Source organism: Ochotona princeps, chromosome X (assembly GCF_030435755.1).
Source record: "Ochotona princeps isolate mOchPri1 chromosome X, mOchPri1.hap1, whole genome shotgun sequence".
NCBI classification, from domain to species: domain Eukaryota; kingdom Metazoa; phylum Chordata; class Mammalia; order Lagomorpha; family Ochotonidae; genus Ochotona; species Ochotona princeps.
In genome coordinates, this window is record NC_080865.1 from 4895965 (window position 1) to 4912288 (window position 16324).

A 16324-nucleotide genomic window follows, 5' to 3' on the forward strand; every position below is an offset into this window, starting at 1 on the left:
CCAAACAGCCGCAATGGTCAGAGCTGAGCCAATCCGAAGCCAGGAGCCAGGAGCCAGTTCTTCTGGGTCTCCCACATGGATTCAGGGTCCCAGGCCACAAGGGACCTCGCTGGTGAGAGCAGCAAGGTTTGCCTAGCGAGATGTCCTGTGCCCTTTCTGAAAAGCTGGATTGGTTTCCCGGGGTTGTAAACGTACACCCCGAGTCCTGGCTTGTTGCTGCTCCATGACTCCAGCTGAGCCCTGCTGATTTGATCTACCCTGAATATCCAGATTGAAAGCGTTGTCTTGCATAATGGTGGAGAACAAATCGGCACCGTTCAATAAAAGTATAAATGAACTTGGCATCAAATTAAAAAGCACTGACAGTGACCCAGTTTGAGAGATGGTGGGGCTGAGAGATGGCTGCAAGAACTCCAGCGAACTCACTGACAGAAAAGCTTTCTGAAACGAATGTAAGAAGAATGCGTGGTTCAGACGTTTCTGGAATATAAAAACTAACTCTACAGACAGAATAAGTTGAATCAAGAAAAAAATAACTTGTTAAAGTTGATTGCTGAAGTAATAGAAAAAAAAAAACAGAAATTGGAAGTATGTAGAACCAACATCCAGGATCTTAAGAAAGAATATTCTAGGAAGAAGGAAACTAAAGAGGAGAGGTTGAAAACACTGCAGAGATCTGTAGACACATGTCTAGATCACCTTAACCTGGAGATGCGAAAAAAATACGTAGTGATAAACTGGAGTTTATTTTCGCTAATATTGACCCCAAGCATCCTGAGGGCCCATTTTTGTTCTTGCTGTGGCTAAATGAAGCAAAGGCCTATGAAGTGTAAGACGGTGCTCCTCATCTTGAGGGCCTAGCAGAATTTCAGGAAAATACAAGGAGGACAACAATTTTTCAGCTTTTCTTGCTAAAGTTCAGAAAGTTTTGTTACTGCAATGGTTTATACTTGACATAAAAATAGTATGTTAAAACTGTTTTTTTTTTTCCTGTCATGCATTTCTTTCCAAAAAGAATTCTCATCTATTGTCTACCTATAATTTGGGATTTTTAAAAATATTTTTGTGTGGTATACAGAAAAGCAAAGTATGTCATCCCAGAATGTATCACTTTGTCATAAGTATTTTTGAAATGAAAACAAGAAGAAGCAGAGTTAGAAAACCTTTCTGCCTTCCCCTGTTTGCCTAAAAGCAGCACATACATTTGTGAACATGTTCCTGCACACTCAATTCGCGCTCAGCAGAGGGAACGCACCAGCTCAGCTGTGACTGCCAAGGATTCTGCATATTAATGTTATACCCCACATATGCAGCTTCTTCAACTTTCTCCCTTCTGCAAGCCTAAGACAGTTTTCTTGTGTTGTCACTTCCCCTAGCAATGCATTAGTTTTCCTTGAAGTCGTACTCTCAGCCACAGCTCCAAGCTGCTGCTCTGAGTCACCTTTCCTGACCACCCTTCACGTGTTGTGCTGCGCATGTGGTAACTGGCTGCTGGTGCTCTTGGGGTCTTTATTTCACTACAACAGTCTGCCCCGATCGTGAATTTGCAGGGTTCAGAGAAAACTATGTTTTGTCCTTCATATTTTTTTTTTCAGGCCAGGCAGGAGTTTCTTGGACATGCCATCTACTCCTGGATCCTATTAATGGGATTCTGGTAGAACTGACAGAAGCTGGAAGAGAATTGTTACCAAAGTCAGAGTTCAGCAGTTTAGTACTTTAGTGCCTGGGCAAGAAAAGGTTAGAAATGTGTTTTGTTCTTTCCTTTTCAAATTCAGAATAGAAAAAGAAAACCTGTTCCAGAAATTAAGTCTTTGAATATATCCATACCAAATCCACAAGTCACACACATCCACAAGTCACACACACACATACACGCACACATACACACTCAGACATACAGATGTATGCATACATACATATATATCTGCTTGATTTTAACCCCTTAAAGATAGTCAATTTTTCCTTTGTTTTTTTCCTTTGTCTTTTGCGTCATGTGTCAACCCTTTATGTCCTGTCATCCTAAGCACAGGACACCTGCAGAAACTTGAGTTGAGCAGTAGAACCACTTTCGGTAATTTTGAAATAAATATTGTTTTGAGAGCTCTATTCTTTTGAGAAAAGTAATGAGTGATTAGAGCATTTGAAAATATTTTTAAGTTCACTATGAAAATGTTATAAACTTCATTGCAAGTTATTTCTACTAAATTTTCAACTGACAAAAGATTATATACTCAATTGATGAAAATACAAGAAATACATTCATTAAAATTTTTTAGAAATAGATTGTCGGGACCGGCGGCGTGGTCTAGCGGCTAAAGTCCTCGCCTTGAACGTGCCGGGATCCCATATGGGCGCCAGTTCTAATCCCGGCAGCTCCACTTCCCATCCAGCTCCCTGCTTGTGGCCTGGGAAAGTAGTCAAGGACGGCCCAAAGCCTTGGGACCCTGCACCTGTGTGGGAGACCTGGAAGAGGTTCTGGGTTCCCGGCTTCGGATTGTGGCTCACTTGGGGAGTGAATCATCAGATGGAAGATCTTCCTCTCTGTCTCTCCTCCTCTCTGTATATCCGGCTTTCCAATAATAATAAATCTTAAAAAAAAAAAAAGAAATAGATTGTCATTTTATTTCATGGAAAGCCCAATATCTGAAATTATTGGTATTTGAAAATAGCTGTTTGCAAATAGAATAGTGTGACAGTGTGTGTGACATGGTAATGTGTGGTGTAATGAATGCACTGCTGTCTGACAAATTCCAACATGCTTCCTTTTGTGGTTAGTTCTTAACTAATTGTGACCTGTGTATGGTACAGTAGGTGATTCTATAGATGCTTGTAGCAGTAGAGTCCATGGTCAGACTTGTGTTGGTGGTGGTGTTTGCTTTTCAGCCATTTACTGTTACTTGCACACCTTCTAAATATTGGATTCCAAGCTATAGACACTATGAATGAAAACAGATCAAACTGGGTCCGGCGCGATAGCGCAGTGGTTAAAGTCCTCGCCTTGCACGCGCCGTACTAATCCCCGTGGCCCTGCTTCCCATCCAGCTCCCTGCTTGTGGCCTGGGGAAGCTGTCCTCGCCTGGGAAAGCTACCAAATGCCTCTGGCAGACATGCACGCTTCCTTCCACCAGCAACACCGCATTCCCCAGTTGCGACAGAAGAGCCCCACTTGGCCCTACTCTGAGCCTTGCTGCTAGCCCAGCACCAAAGCCCGACTTTTTTGTTTTTAAATTTCAAACTGTAAATGCATTCTTTCATTTTCCAGGCACAAATTCGTTATTTTTTTTTTGGTTGCCTTTTGGCAATTTTTTTTTAACAATGAAGGATACTTTTGTAACTTTTCTCCTCAAATTGTGCAATGATAAGAATCAAAACATGACACATTTTGCACTCCAGAAAGATAGTCAGGTAAATGTTTCTGTCTGGTTCACCACTTTATCTATTGTTTCTTTATTTAAATGTTTTAATTTTAATGTATATTCGCATAGTTATACTTTAATCGTTAACGTTTGTTCATGCATGTTGGTAGAATAGTTGTTTGAAAAAAAACCCAGAAGGCTGATAAGGATGAGTAATCATTAATGAAGTCACCCCTTCTTGGAACAGGGGAATTTGCTCTCTCACCTTCATATGGTTAAACATAAAAGGTGATCGTTGACACTGCTGTGTGCCTTTGGACAATGAATTCCCTTGCAAGCTTTCTGTCTGGATAGTCCCAATGCTCAGTCAGTTAAAAAAAAAAGATAGACTCCGGAATGAACCTAAAACTGGAACAAAATGAGCTTATTCGCTAAGGTCTCAGTAGGCAGAACCTGGCGGCTGGCAAAAAGCTAAACTGAGCCCATAACTTTGTGAATAAATTGAAATGTAAAGCAACTTGGAGTAGAGAAACTTGGAAAGGGCTGGACAGTATGGTAAAAGACAATAACAGAGCAAATAAAAGAGGAATGAAATACAGAATTTAAGATTTACTGTCTTGATTTGAAGACACCTCAATCTGTTCTTATCCCTCAAACACGTCGATCTGCTTCCTTTGTAGTCTTACTTTCATTTAGGAAAGAGCTATGTATGTAATACCAGATACCACATCATACCTGCAGCTGAGCCTTAGGAAGTTTGTAGCTTCAGTAGGCCTAAAGTGATAGCACTGTTCCTAATTCCCAAATGCTGAAACACATGAGATACACAGACCAGCAAATCTCTCCTGCCACGTTGATAATGATAAATCAGAGGACTCTGCATGGTTGAATTTCCTTTCGGAAGCCAAAGCAATGCTAAACAAACTCAGTGGAAGAATATGGCCCATATGCTGTCATATGTATTACCCATCTTATCCATCTTACGGATGCTAGCTTTACAGGGACTCCTAACTTTCCAGTGTCTCAGATCTGAAAATAGCAATTCATAATAAATTTCATACTTTCTTTTTTAAATTTTAGAACATGGTACGCATAATTTCACAAAATTAATTAAAATTTAAAACTTGAAATATTCTTTTTTTTTTTTTTTTTTTTTTTTTTTTATATGGGATCCCGGGGCTTTCAAGGCGAGGACTTTAGCCGCTAGGCCACGCCGCCGGGCCCGATTTATTTATTTTTTATTACAAAGTCAGATATACAGAGAGGAGGAGAGACAGAGAGGAAGATCTTCCGTCCGATGATTCACTCCCCAAGTGAGCCGCAAACGGGCCGGTGCTGTGCTGATCCGATGCCGGGAACCAGGAACCTCTTTCCGGGTCTCCCACGCGGGTGCAGGGTCCCAAGGCTTTGGGCCGTCTTCAACTGCCTTCCCAGGCCACAAGCAGGGAGCTGGATGGGAAGTTGAGCTGCCGGGATCAGAACCGGCGCCCATATGGGATCCCGGGGCTTTCAAGGTGAGGACTTTAGCCGCTAGGCCACGCCGCCGGGCCCGAAATATTCTTATGAATTGAGAAATTGCTAAAATTGTCATAAAGAGATAACTTGAATTCCTTTTCTCAGTGTAAACCAAGCCAAATTATAAAGTACTCAGACTAAAGAAAGGGTGAATATATGTTTTTGAAGTCAACTTTATTTTGATTAGGGGAAATAGACAAAGGGACATGAGCAATTCCACCAATAAGAGGAAGATTGGCTCAGAAGAGAATGTCTTCCAGCGATATGTAAAAGAATCCCTTTATTCAACAGTCTACAGTTATCAAGGAAAACATAAAGGATGTCTACTTGGAGTCTTCTATCATAATGAAGCTCAAGAGAATCTGTGAGACAAGTTTAACTGAGTATCCTACGTTTCTTCTATGTGACAGCTGGTCTTGGTGCTCTCTGTAGAAAGATAATAGCAGGAAGAATTATATTAAACCTATAATAGGAGGGGGAAAGCTACATAATTATGAACTAAATATCAATACATATAATAAGAAATTATTGTTAGATGAAAATAAAATCAAAGTATGCAAAGACCAGTGAATGTTGTTTTTCCCTAAAGCAGAAGTTATTTATAAAATCTGGATAGATTGTATGATAAGAGTTGAAATCTAAGATGGCCTTAAATGACCTCTAATATGTATTATTCATACTCTTTTGTAATCCCCACCCACATGATGTCAGAATTAATCTGTATATGCAGTAGAATACAGTGTGATGGTATGTCATCAGTAAGACTAGGTTCTGAAAGATACTGTTTTCATCTTGGAAGTTGCTCTTTCAAAAGCCATATGATGAGGAGCCCTATGCAGGGGCTGCATAGCAAATAACCAAAACACTCTTTCAATAGCTATGTGATGAACGATCTTGGAAGCAGATCCTCTAGTCCTGGTGTTGCGTCCCTCGCCAGCAGTCTAATGGCAAGCTCACGAGAACTTGTACCAGTCCAGCTAAACTGCTCCAGGAGTTCTGTTAACTTTCAGTGACATAATGAAGATTTGTGTTTCAAACCACTAAATCAGAATATATTGGTTCTGTAATGAGAGAACTAATAAAAATCACACACAAGATGCAAAACCATGAACTCGTATCTGAAGATATTCAACTTGAACTGAATTGCAAAATTTAAAAAAAATGCTAAAATATTGCAAAACAAACAGAGTAAATATAACATGAATAAGTTTTAGCGGCTCCTTGATCAACCAATAGTGGAGTGTCTTTCCTCTGATCTACAACAAATGAGTCAATATCTATCTGAATCATCACCTTACCTTTACAGTAATGTTGTGTATTGAAAAAAATTATGTAAAATTTGTAAATTTTTGAAGTGAAAAACAGTGACAGCAGTTATAAATAAGTCAAGCAGGGACTTACGAGTTAATGACTTTTTAATGGATAAATATTTGCAAGTTCAACACATTGTAGGGAAAGGACAAAAATGTTAACTGGTATTTTGAAATTACCCTTCTATTAACTTGAAAATGAAGAGTTCATTAAAACACTGATATACATGAGAAAGAATAGTGAATTTAAATTTGTTGAAACTCAATAGCAACAAAATGAAAAGCTTACATATTCTAAAGGATATATAAATAGGCTTAAAATTACTAACAGCATATTAAAAATTTTCCATAATACTTTAAAAATTGTTGTCAGTGATTGAAATAGAAAGATCAGGGAAATTAATAACATTTGTAAAGTATTGAAATTGTGTTTTAATTTCCTGTCTGGCATCATGTTTCTTTTGTAGCTTTCCACCACTGAAACTGAACAATGAAACCTGAGGTAAGAAGGGTTTAGTAAAAAAAAAAAAAGAGAAAGAAAAAAAAAAGAAAAGGCTTGAAACCCAACAGGCTAAATTGTGGAATTTCTCCAATTACAAAAACGAAAGAAAAACAAGCAAAAAAACCCCAGTACAATCTGCCACTAAAGCTTATCCTTGACATTGAAAAGAAAGAGGAAATGATATTAACAGGAAAAAAAAAATGCCCCTGTTGCGGATTAGGGAATTAGCAAAATAGAACCTTAGAAGAGGAAAGCTGCTAGACCTGTGAGACTTGAATTTCCTTCTCTTGGATGGTGTATTAACAGCTATAGACAATACTAAGGGAAGGCAATCTTTTCTTCAATTGCAATTTAGTATGCCAATCCAGGTGGAACAAAACAAAATCCACAAAAGCACATGGGATTATAAACGTATTTAAGCTCAACATTATCAGTAATTACATTACAGTGTAAGTGCAGTCAGTGTTCTAATTAAAAGCCAAAGACCACCAAACAAGTTTTTAAAAAGAGGAACTCTACCTGGAATCCCAAATAGATTGAAATTGAAATCTGGAAAACTGTAGTGCAAAGATTAATCATTTTGTTTATATCAAACAAAATGGAGTATAGCCAAAAAGTTAACAGATATAAAGATCACTTTAGAAATGATCTCAGTGTTGTTTTTCCAGCAAAACCATACAAATTTTCAGATGTCCAATAATGGATGAAATAAAGAAAAAATGTGATAGAAATGTAAGGAGAATTAGAATAATTAGAAACTGTTATTGTATGATCCAGAAATCTTATTCCTTAATATTTACTCAAAGGAGTTGAAAGTTCAGGCACATTCAAAATTTTGCAGATGAAAGTTACAAGCAGCCTTATTCTTTAAGAAATATTTTTTAAAAATTCATTTGCAAGAAAGAAGAAAGACACAAAATACTTTCCATCTGGTTGTTCACTTCCCAAATGGCCACAAAAGGCATGGCTGAGTCGAGATGAAGCCAGGAGCCAGGAACTCTATCCAAGAGTCCCACATGGGTACTAGCGGCCCACACTCTCAGGCCATCTTTATTTTCTTCTCCCATGCATATCGGTAGGGAGCTGGGATGGAAAGCAGAGCAGCAGAGACTTGAATTTAGATATGGGAAGTCAGCATTAACATGCTATACCATAACACTGGATCCACAGCTTTATTCTCAATTGATAAAACTTAGAAGCAATCATTTAAAATATATCAAAATGCATGGTTTAACCATACATATGGTAATTAATATACACATTTCAGAGGAAATTAAAGTGCTCTGATGGCTTTTGCTTTGCTCAACATAATTAGGGAAGGGCGAGTGTTAGTCCTCCCAGCTATGACTCTTGCATCACATATTGAAATGTTTCAGCTTGATTCCTGGCCCTGGTTCTTTATTTCAGCTTCCTAATGATGCAGACACCGTGAGGCAGTGGCAATAGCTCCTGCTGTTACTTACGTGGGAGATAGGAGTTCCTGACCCAGTCAAGGGTTATTGCAGGATTTGAAAGATATTCTCTCCCTCTCTCTCTCTCTCTCTCTCTCTGGTTCTAAAAGAAACAAAATCAATAAGTAAGTTTTGAGAGAGAAATTTGGGTAATATTTACATTAGGTAAAAAAATAAGCAAAGGAGATTTTGGGAGACTGAATAGGTGCGCAATAGTCTTATATAAGTTTAAAGCCATACACACCCGCTTTGACACTATCATAAATTAAAATTCTATTATTGCTTACTGGTATGAATTTACATTTGTTTAACTATGCATGTAACCTTTAAAGAAAACATTGGCTGTTTTCAGGTTTTACTTACTCTAAATAAAATAAAAATAAGTAAGCATATTTTGTTTCAGTAGTATGTATAGCACAGAACAGTCTTTGTGTGGACATAGATTTTCTTTTTTTAATTCTTATTTTTCTTGTACAGTTCCATAGGCTCAGGGATTTCTCCTTCCACCCTGTACATTTCCCCTCTCCCCCTAGTGTTTATTATTACAATAGTCTAGTCCTTCAGCAAGAGTCAGAAGTCCATCATTCTGCTATTTAAGTGTATCTGACATGGTAGGTTTAGACAATGGCAGAAAGTGCAGCATCCAATTATCAAGATATATTTAACAGTTTCACTGTGAGTCCATCTTTTATTTGGTAGTAGGGATGTATACTGCAGCATATCTTCAATTCTCAGTATGCTAGTCTCCATTACACAATTCCTCTGAATTAATATATGCATACACAGCTTTACCTATACATCTATTGATCTTGTATTTTGCATCAATGTTGCCTTATATCAGAGAGAACATACAATATTTGTCCCTTTGGGATTGGCTTATTTCACTGAGTATAATGGTCTCTAGTTGGAACTGTTTTGCTGCAAATGGCAGAAATTCATCCTTTTTTGATGACTGAGTAGTTCTTCTTTGGGGAGTGGAAGCTAGTATAGCCACTATGGCAGTCAGTGTGAACGGTGCCAAGATAACTGAAAACTGATCTACTTATTTCTGAAGATTTATCTATTTGAGAGGCAAAGTAACAGAAATGTGTGGAAAGAGACCAAGAAAGAAAACACAAGTGTATTAGCAGGGGACTGGATCAGAAATGGAATAGCCAGGAGTCAAATCAGCACCCATTTGGGATACTGGCATTGCACACCATAGCTTAAATCATTGTGCCATAACTCTGACCCCTAAGAATATATTTTAAATATGCAATTTATGAAGAAGTATATGTTATGAATAAGTCTGTTTAATTTCACCTCAAAGGTATAATGGGTAAATTCTTCATCAAGTTTCCCTTTTGTAGAAAGTATAATGGGGGACACTAGAAAACCAGGAATATTAGACTACTGCAATAGTTTAAACTATTAGAAAAAATAGTGTTAAACAAAACACAGGAAGTGATGTGGACACTGTGTTGCAGTGAGTTACGTTGCTGCGTGGGATGCCATTGCACATACCAGAGTTCTCTGTTCAAGTCTCATCTCCCCCAGCTTCCCCTAATGCTTCTGGGAAGCAGCGGGCGACGGCTCAAGTGCTTCCGTCACTGTCATCCATGTGGAAGACCTAGACTGAATTCTTGCCACTGGGCTTTATACTGGCCGAAACTTAGCTGTTCAGGAATAAGCTAGAGAATAGAAGATCTCTCTCTCTCTCTCTCTCTTGTTCTCCCTCTTTCTCTGTCACAGTGCCTTCCAAATAAAGAAATGAAGTATAATTACAAAAAGAATGAGTTAATAGGCAAACATCTGTATGTTTGTACCTTATCTCGTAACTGAACAAAAGTACACATGCTACTTTTGCATGTTATCATTATTCAATTTTGAAACAGCTAACTCAGATAATCTTAGTAACTAAAGATCACTTTAGTTTTTTTACAATCTTAATTTAATGACCATCCCAGGACTATAAAAACTCTTAAAAAGATCTGAAAAAAAAATTGTAAGATTTCTCTGTGATCAGGTAAAAATGCAGTAATATTAATATAATATAATATAGTATCTGTCAATCCATTTGGCAGTAATAATGAATGGAAGTTCATTACAAACTTGATGCTTTACAAATCAGTTACCAATAAGGAAATACTGCTGTACAAAGTGGCCTATAATCCATACACTGATTGAAGGAAACATGGTACAAGAATAAGACCATTTCTAAACAAGATTTTAAACTAACATATTTAGTTGTTAATCTTACAACGAAGCCTCAAAAATATAAAAAATATTTATTTATGGTATTTATTTATTTTGAAAGGCAAGGAGAGACACATAGACAGGCAAAGATCTTCCATTCACTCATTCACTCCCCAGAAGCTCACAACAGGAGCCTGGAACTCAATAGATTCCATATGGGTGATAAGGGCCACAACACTTAGCTGTAACCTGCTGCCTTCCTGAGTATACACCAACAGGAAGTTAAAACTAAAAGGAGAGACAGGACTTGAACTTAATAACTCCCATGAGGACTGTGGATGTTACAGCAGCATCTTATCCACAATGCCAAAATCTACCCTGATACCATTTGTTAAATATAAAATGTACTAGTACAGAAATTTAACTCATTACAAAATGAAATATAAAGTCTAAATTTTGATAAATCACAAAAAAGCTAAAATACATGCTATTATTTCTTCCTTAGTGAAGTACATTAAGATAGAGAAAAAGGATCCTCTAGATAGTTTGAGAATCAGTATTTCATAAGTTTTACACACATCTGTGGGTATATTCTTTTTAAAGACATATTTTGTAGTTACAAATATTTGAAAATGAAATCCTAGCAAAAAACATTTCTATACAAGAATGTTTCCTGTCGCTATTGTGCTACAGTATTTTGAATTAAACAAAAGTGAAGAATTTGTGCTATTTCAACATGATCATTCCCAAAGAACAGATAATTCATTGAGAAACCTATTATAGCACTGAATATTCTGGTAATACAGAAATCTCTGCATAATGCTGTAATATAAAATTTGAAAGGCTGGATTGACATAGGCATATGATAAAATATTACAGGCATATGATACCATTTATATACTGTTGCATGCTTAAATTGCCTTACATTGTTTCACAAAGTCAATATTTGAGAACATAAACTGCATAAAATTTTATCTTAATGAACATGTCTTTGAAAAAGCATTTATATATTCATTTGAAATGAAAAATAAGAGAGAGAGAAGGAGAAAGAGAAAGAGAGAGAGAGACTTCCCAAGTAATTATAGTCTATAATGGCTGGGTTGAAACTAGGAGCCAAGAAATGAGGCAAGACTTCCATCCAGGTCTCTCTCAAGGGTGGCCAGGGCTCAAGAACATGTGTCATCTTCTGTTGCTTTTCCAGGAGCATCAGCAGGAATTGATCAGAAGCAGAATGGCTTGAACTCAAGGTGGTACTCCAATATGATATGCTGGCTTCCCAAGCAGAAGCTTAACCCACTACATCAACACTTTGGGCCCCAATGTTTTTTACTTAATTCTAAATTATGTAGTATGTTCGCCTCAAGATAATGTTTATAGTTTGATGTCTCACAAGAGATAATTCCTATAAGCCAGCTAATCCCTGAAGTATTGATATAAAATAATGCCATGCATTTAAGCAATAAAACAAAAATTAGGTATGAGGAAATAAAATATTAATTGTGTTAAAGTAAGAACAGTAGCTTATCAAATGTCACATCTTTCAGGAAATACTTTCTAGACAAACCATGCCAAACGAAACATTTTCATCTTTTTACCATCTGTTGAATGAAATGTTTCATATGTTGATTTGATGTTTATATTTTCATAAATTATCATTTATAATATGACATGGCCTTTGCCCTTGTCATATTATACTGATCATACATACTAAAGATTTTATGCAAATATTTTCCAATTTGTCTATCTGGGGTGTACAATTTCCAAACTATCTATCAGTGTTTTCCCTCATGAAGTCTATGTCCCACATGGATGCGCTAAGATGTTTTTCATGTCCTCATGTACTAGTTTGACAATTTCACTTTCTGCTTTGGCATTCTGGAACCACACAGAATTTACCTTAGTGTAATAATTTTTTTTAACTATCATTTTTATATCTTTGTAAAAATCTAGGTGCTGGTACCATATCGCTTAATGAGAAATCTCTTTCGATTGAACAATCTCACAGACACAAAATACTACTTTATTGTAACTTGCAAAAATTCCCATTTTGAAGTCTGTTTTGAGGACTTTTCTACCCCTTGAATTTATCTGTGCACTTTAGACACTAATTAGTCTGGAACTGTTATGATACTAGATTTAGGGCAATGCCTCATACAAATATAAGCAGCAAAAAGAAAATCCTAAGCACCCTCACTTGGAGCAGAATAGAATGGTAAAGAATGAAGCCTTGAGATCAGATGTTTGCATTGACCAAATAGTAGGATGAAATGCGAGTGGGTACAGTACACTAAAAACGCCACCAATGTTTTTTCTATCTTTTAAAGTGATGACTCCAGGAGCAAAAACGACACACACACACACAAAAAAAAACAATATTTTAAAGGCTAATTCAGAGCACTGGTTTCTAAATTGAATGAAATGCAATTGTTTTATTTAGAGTATAAGCTATAGAAAGAAACTGTCTCTCTCCCTTACTAAACTCTTTAAAAACAGGCTGGGCAAAACACAGAGTAGCTTTCTAATAATAAAGGATACACTTACCTGAAAAATATAAACAATTCTCTCATAATCATGATTTTTGATAATGGGTACCACATGTCACATGTGCACACATGCACACAAAACACACAAATTTACCTTCTGATTATTTGCTTTTAATGACTTGTGCTCTTTCTTCTGTAATTTCTTGTTCTCCCTCAGTGGTGTAATTTTACGTGATTTCTAAACAGTTTAGTAGGAGTAGGCAGAATAGGGTAGGTATGGCTTACAAAACAGTATCGTAAAAAAAGATGTGGCGATGAATAGACTTAATTTGATGAAATTATCTGTCACTATGCTACCTATAGTAAGTACGCTAATAAGTGTTTTTATTTCCATATAAAATTACCTCCACTCTACCAGCTGAGCTATCGAAGGGACAGTAATCTATAGCCATTTTAAGATGTATAGAACCCGGTTGTGTATAAACTAAAATAGAAATGTCAATGAAGTAATCACAGGATGTGGTTAAGAACTTGCATTTTTTTAACATATTGGTTACTCAATACTATGTCAATTAATTCCATAACATTACAAATTGTTGCTGATGTTATGTTGTGTTGGGGCTTTTAATTGATCAGGATGATACTCTGCCGGCTCTACCTTCAGACCAGAGATGGTCTCCCCAACAAGCCATTGAACTTATCTGGACAACAAGATGCTGGACTCTGTGTTTGGTATATGCTTGCAATGAAAGAATCTCAACTGAACTTGAACTGTGGTTATGCAACAAGGTGGAGGAATCCACCATGGTGGGAGGGTTTGGGGAGGGGTGGGGAGAATCCCAGTACCTATGAAACTGTGTCACATAATACAATGTAATTAATAAAAAAAAAAAAGAAAAAACAGAGAAGGTAAGGAATCTAGAGACAAGTCTTTAATTTTGGAAAAGGTACCCACCTCTTATCTGTATCAATGTTCATATTTTTAATAATGGTCATCTTATTAATAAAATATTCTTTGAAAAAAAATTACCTCTAGGATATATACAAATGAAATAGATACAATAAAATTTCATTTTAAATTCATTTTTTTCTCACTGCAAGTTTATTTAAACCCCAGATAGAACACTTTAGCACTTACATTTAGCATTTAACATTGTGACTTGCACAGGAATTTTGGCTGGAATGTCAGTGCAGAGAGCAGCAGCAGCAGCAGCAGCAAGAAGACCGGAGTGTTTCTCTTTCTTTCCCTCTGATTTCGCAAAGCTTTGCTCTAGCCCAGGCATCTGATTTATTTTTTTTTCTCTACTACTTAAGAAAAGAATAACAACATTTAACTTTGTTTCTGCTCAAATTTCAGCTTTGGGAATGTTATTTATTTTTTTCCTCCTGCTTGAAGAACAGGAGGCAAAAGCAGCATCACCAAGCCATACTTTTTTCACCTCTAGTTTTACCCATCATGGCTAATGGCAGGAAAGATCTAGTGAATCAACTCTGCTGGGGCTGCATGCTTCATTGGAAAATTCCATCAAGTGACTTTACCTCTCAGACTAGCAGCTTATCTAGTGTTTCATGCCCTAGGTAACTTCAGAGCGATACAGGGATTAGAGGTTCATCATTTCCCAACAATTTATCCTTTCTTTACCCAAACAATGCCCTTGATGTATTTTAGTGTGGCAGGCATTGGAGAATTTCATTTCTGCTACTACTGTGTCAGGGATCGTTTCAAGTTACCAAGAAGAGATCACAGACGCCAACATATGTTTATGCACATAGTTCAGGTTTACTACAGTGAAAGAATATACAGGAAATTTAACAAAGTAAAGGACGAATACGGAAAAATCCAGAAGAAACCAACTCAAGTTTGCAAAAGTTTTTTTTTTCCCACTGAAATTATGCAACTAGTTTCTCAAGGAACAAAATGTGAAAGCACATATTTGTGGGTTTATAGGCTTAATACAGGTAATAGGTCAGGTGTTCTCAGATTGAATAATTTAGAAAATAAAACTTTAATATACAGAAAAATATTTGGTACAAAAATGTCTGTAACAGCTTTATTTAAAATTGCTAAAGACTGAAAATGGCCCAAATATCCTTCACTGGGTGAATGAGTACCCAAACTGTGGTACCCTCAGACAATGGACTATTATTTGGCTATAAAAAGAGTGAATTATATACAACTACCTGGATATTCCATTTACATGAGAGTGTTGCAAAAACAAGTGCAAATTAGGAGCATGATGTTTGTCATATACTTTGTGAGAACAACAAAACGTTTTGAGCAAAATAAAACATGGAATTACTATTAGTTGTATAATACTATCAAATTAATCCTAAGGTCGACATGCATATGATCAGTTTTTCTGTATTTGACACATTCAGAGCATTTAGTTCTGCTAAACTGTAAGTCCTGGGAATCGGGAAATTGAGTCCCAAAATTTTACTGAAGTCAATATATAAATTCTGCGAAATCTTCACTTACTTTCTTTAAATGGATTAAATCGGTTTGTACACATACAGGATCTAACAGAGTGGCAAAATGATTGTACATCCATAATGAGTGTCAGTTTAATACTTCAAATTTTAATTTTAAGGAGTTCAATAAGTAGAACTGCTTGTGTTAATATGATGAAGATAAAACATCATCTAGGCAAGTTAATTAAGCACTGGCTTTCAATTTTTATGTTGAAGGAAGAATTATATTAGCACAGGGACAGAGGCAGGTAGTTTTGACGTGACAGCATCATTAAAAGCATCTTGCCGGGAAGCAGGGATTCGTAACATTTACGTAATGAGTATATAAGATTATTCTTCAAGTAGGACCTAATCCTAAAGAACAAAGATGTAACCCAGAAGCACCTAAACAATGGAAAGCCCAATCTTGTATTACTTACAGCATGTAGAGGCACCAGTTGTAGGGAACGGAAAAGGAGACTCTTTATATCTCAATATATGTTACAAGGCTAGTATATCCTTAACACCAAAGTCCAAACAAGAAAAACACAAAAAATAAACAGGCTGATTTCACTCACGAAAATCCTAAACAATGTATTAGGGCCCAGGTTACTAAAAGAATGAAAATGTCATGATTAAATGGTATTTAAAATAGAAACACAAGCTTGATTTAAATGAGGAAGTTTATCAATGTAATTCACTACATTAACAGGAGGAAATTAAGTTATAATCATCTAAAAAGACACAGTACATTTATTTAATGTAGCACAAGGTTATTCAAAGCAAATATCCTCAACACTTCACGTCTTTGGTCTACTCAAATTTCAACCTTGGGAATGTTATTTTTTTTTTCTCCTCCTGCTTGAAGAATAGGAGACAAAAATGACATTTCTTTGTAATAAATAGTATCTAAAAAGGGGCCCAGCACGGTAGCCTAGTGACTAAAGGCCTCACCTTGCATGCGCCAGGATTTCATATGGGTGCCAGTTCTGGTCCCGGCTGCTCCCTTTCCCATCCAGCTCCCTGCTTGTGGCCTGGGAAAGCAGTCGAGGACGGCCCAAAGCCATCTCCCAGTTGCATG

General features: G+C 36.7%; 1 pseudogene; it reads left to right on the top strand.

Annotated features, from left to right (window-relative positions):
- The first annotated feature begins 292 nt into the window (after positions 1–292).
- LOC101533610 (kinetochore protein Spc25-like) lies at positions 293–973 on the top strand (annotated as a pseudogene).
- The last annotated feature ends 15351 nt before the right edge of the window (positions 974–16324 follow it).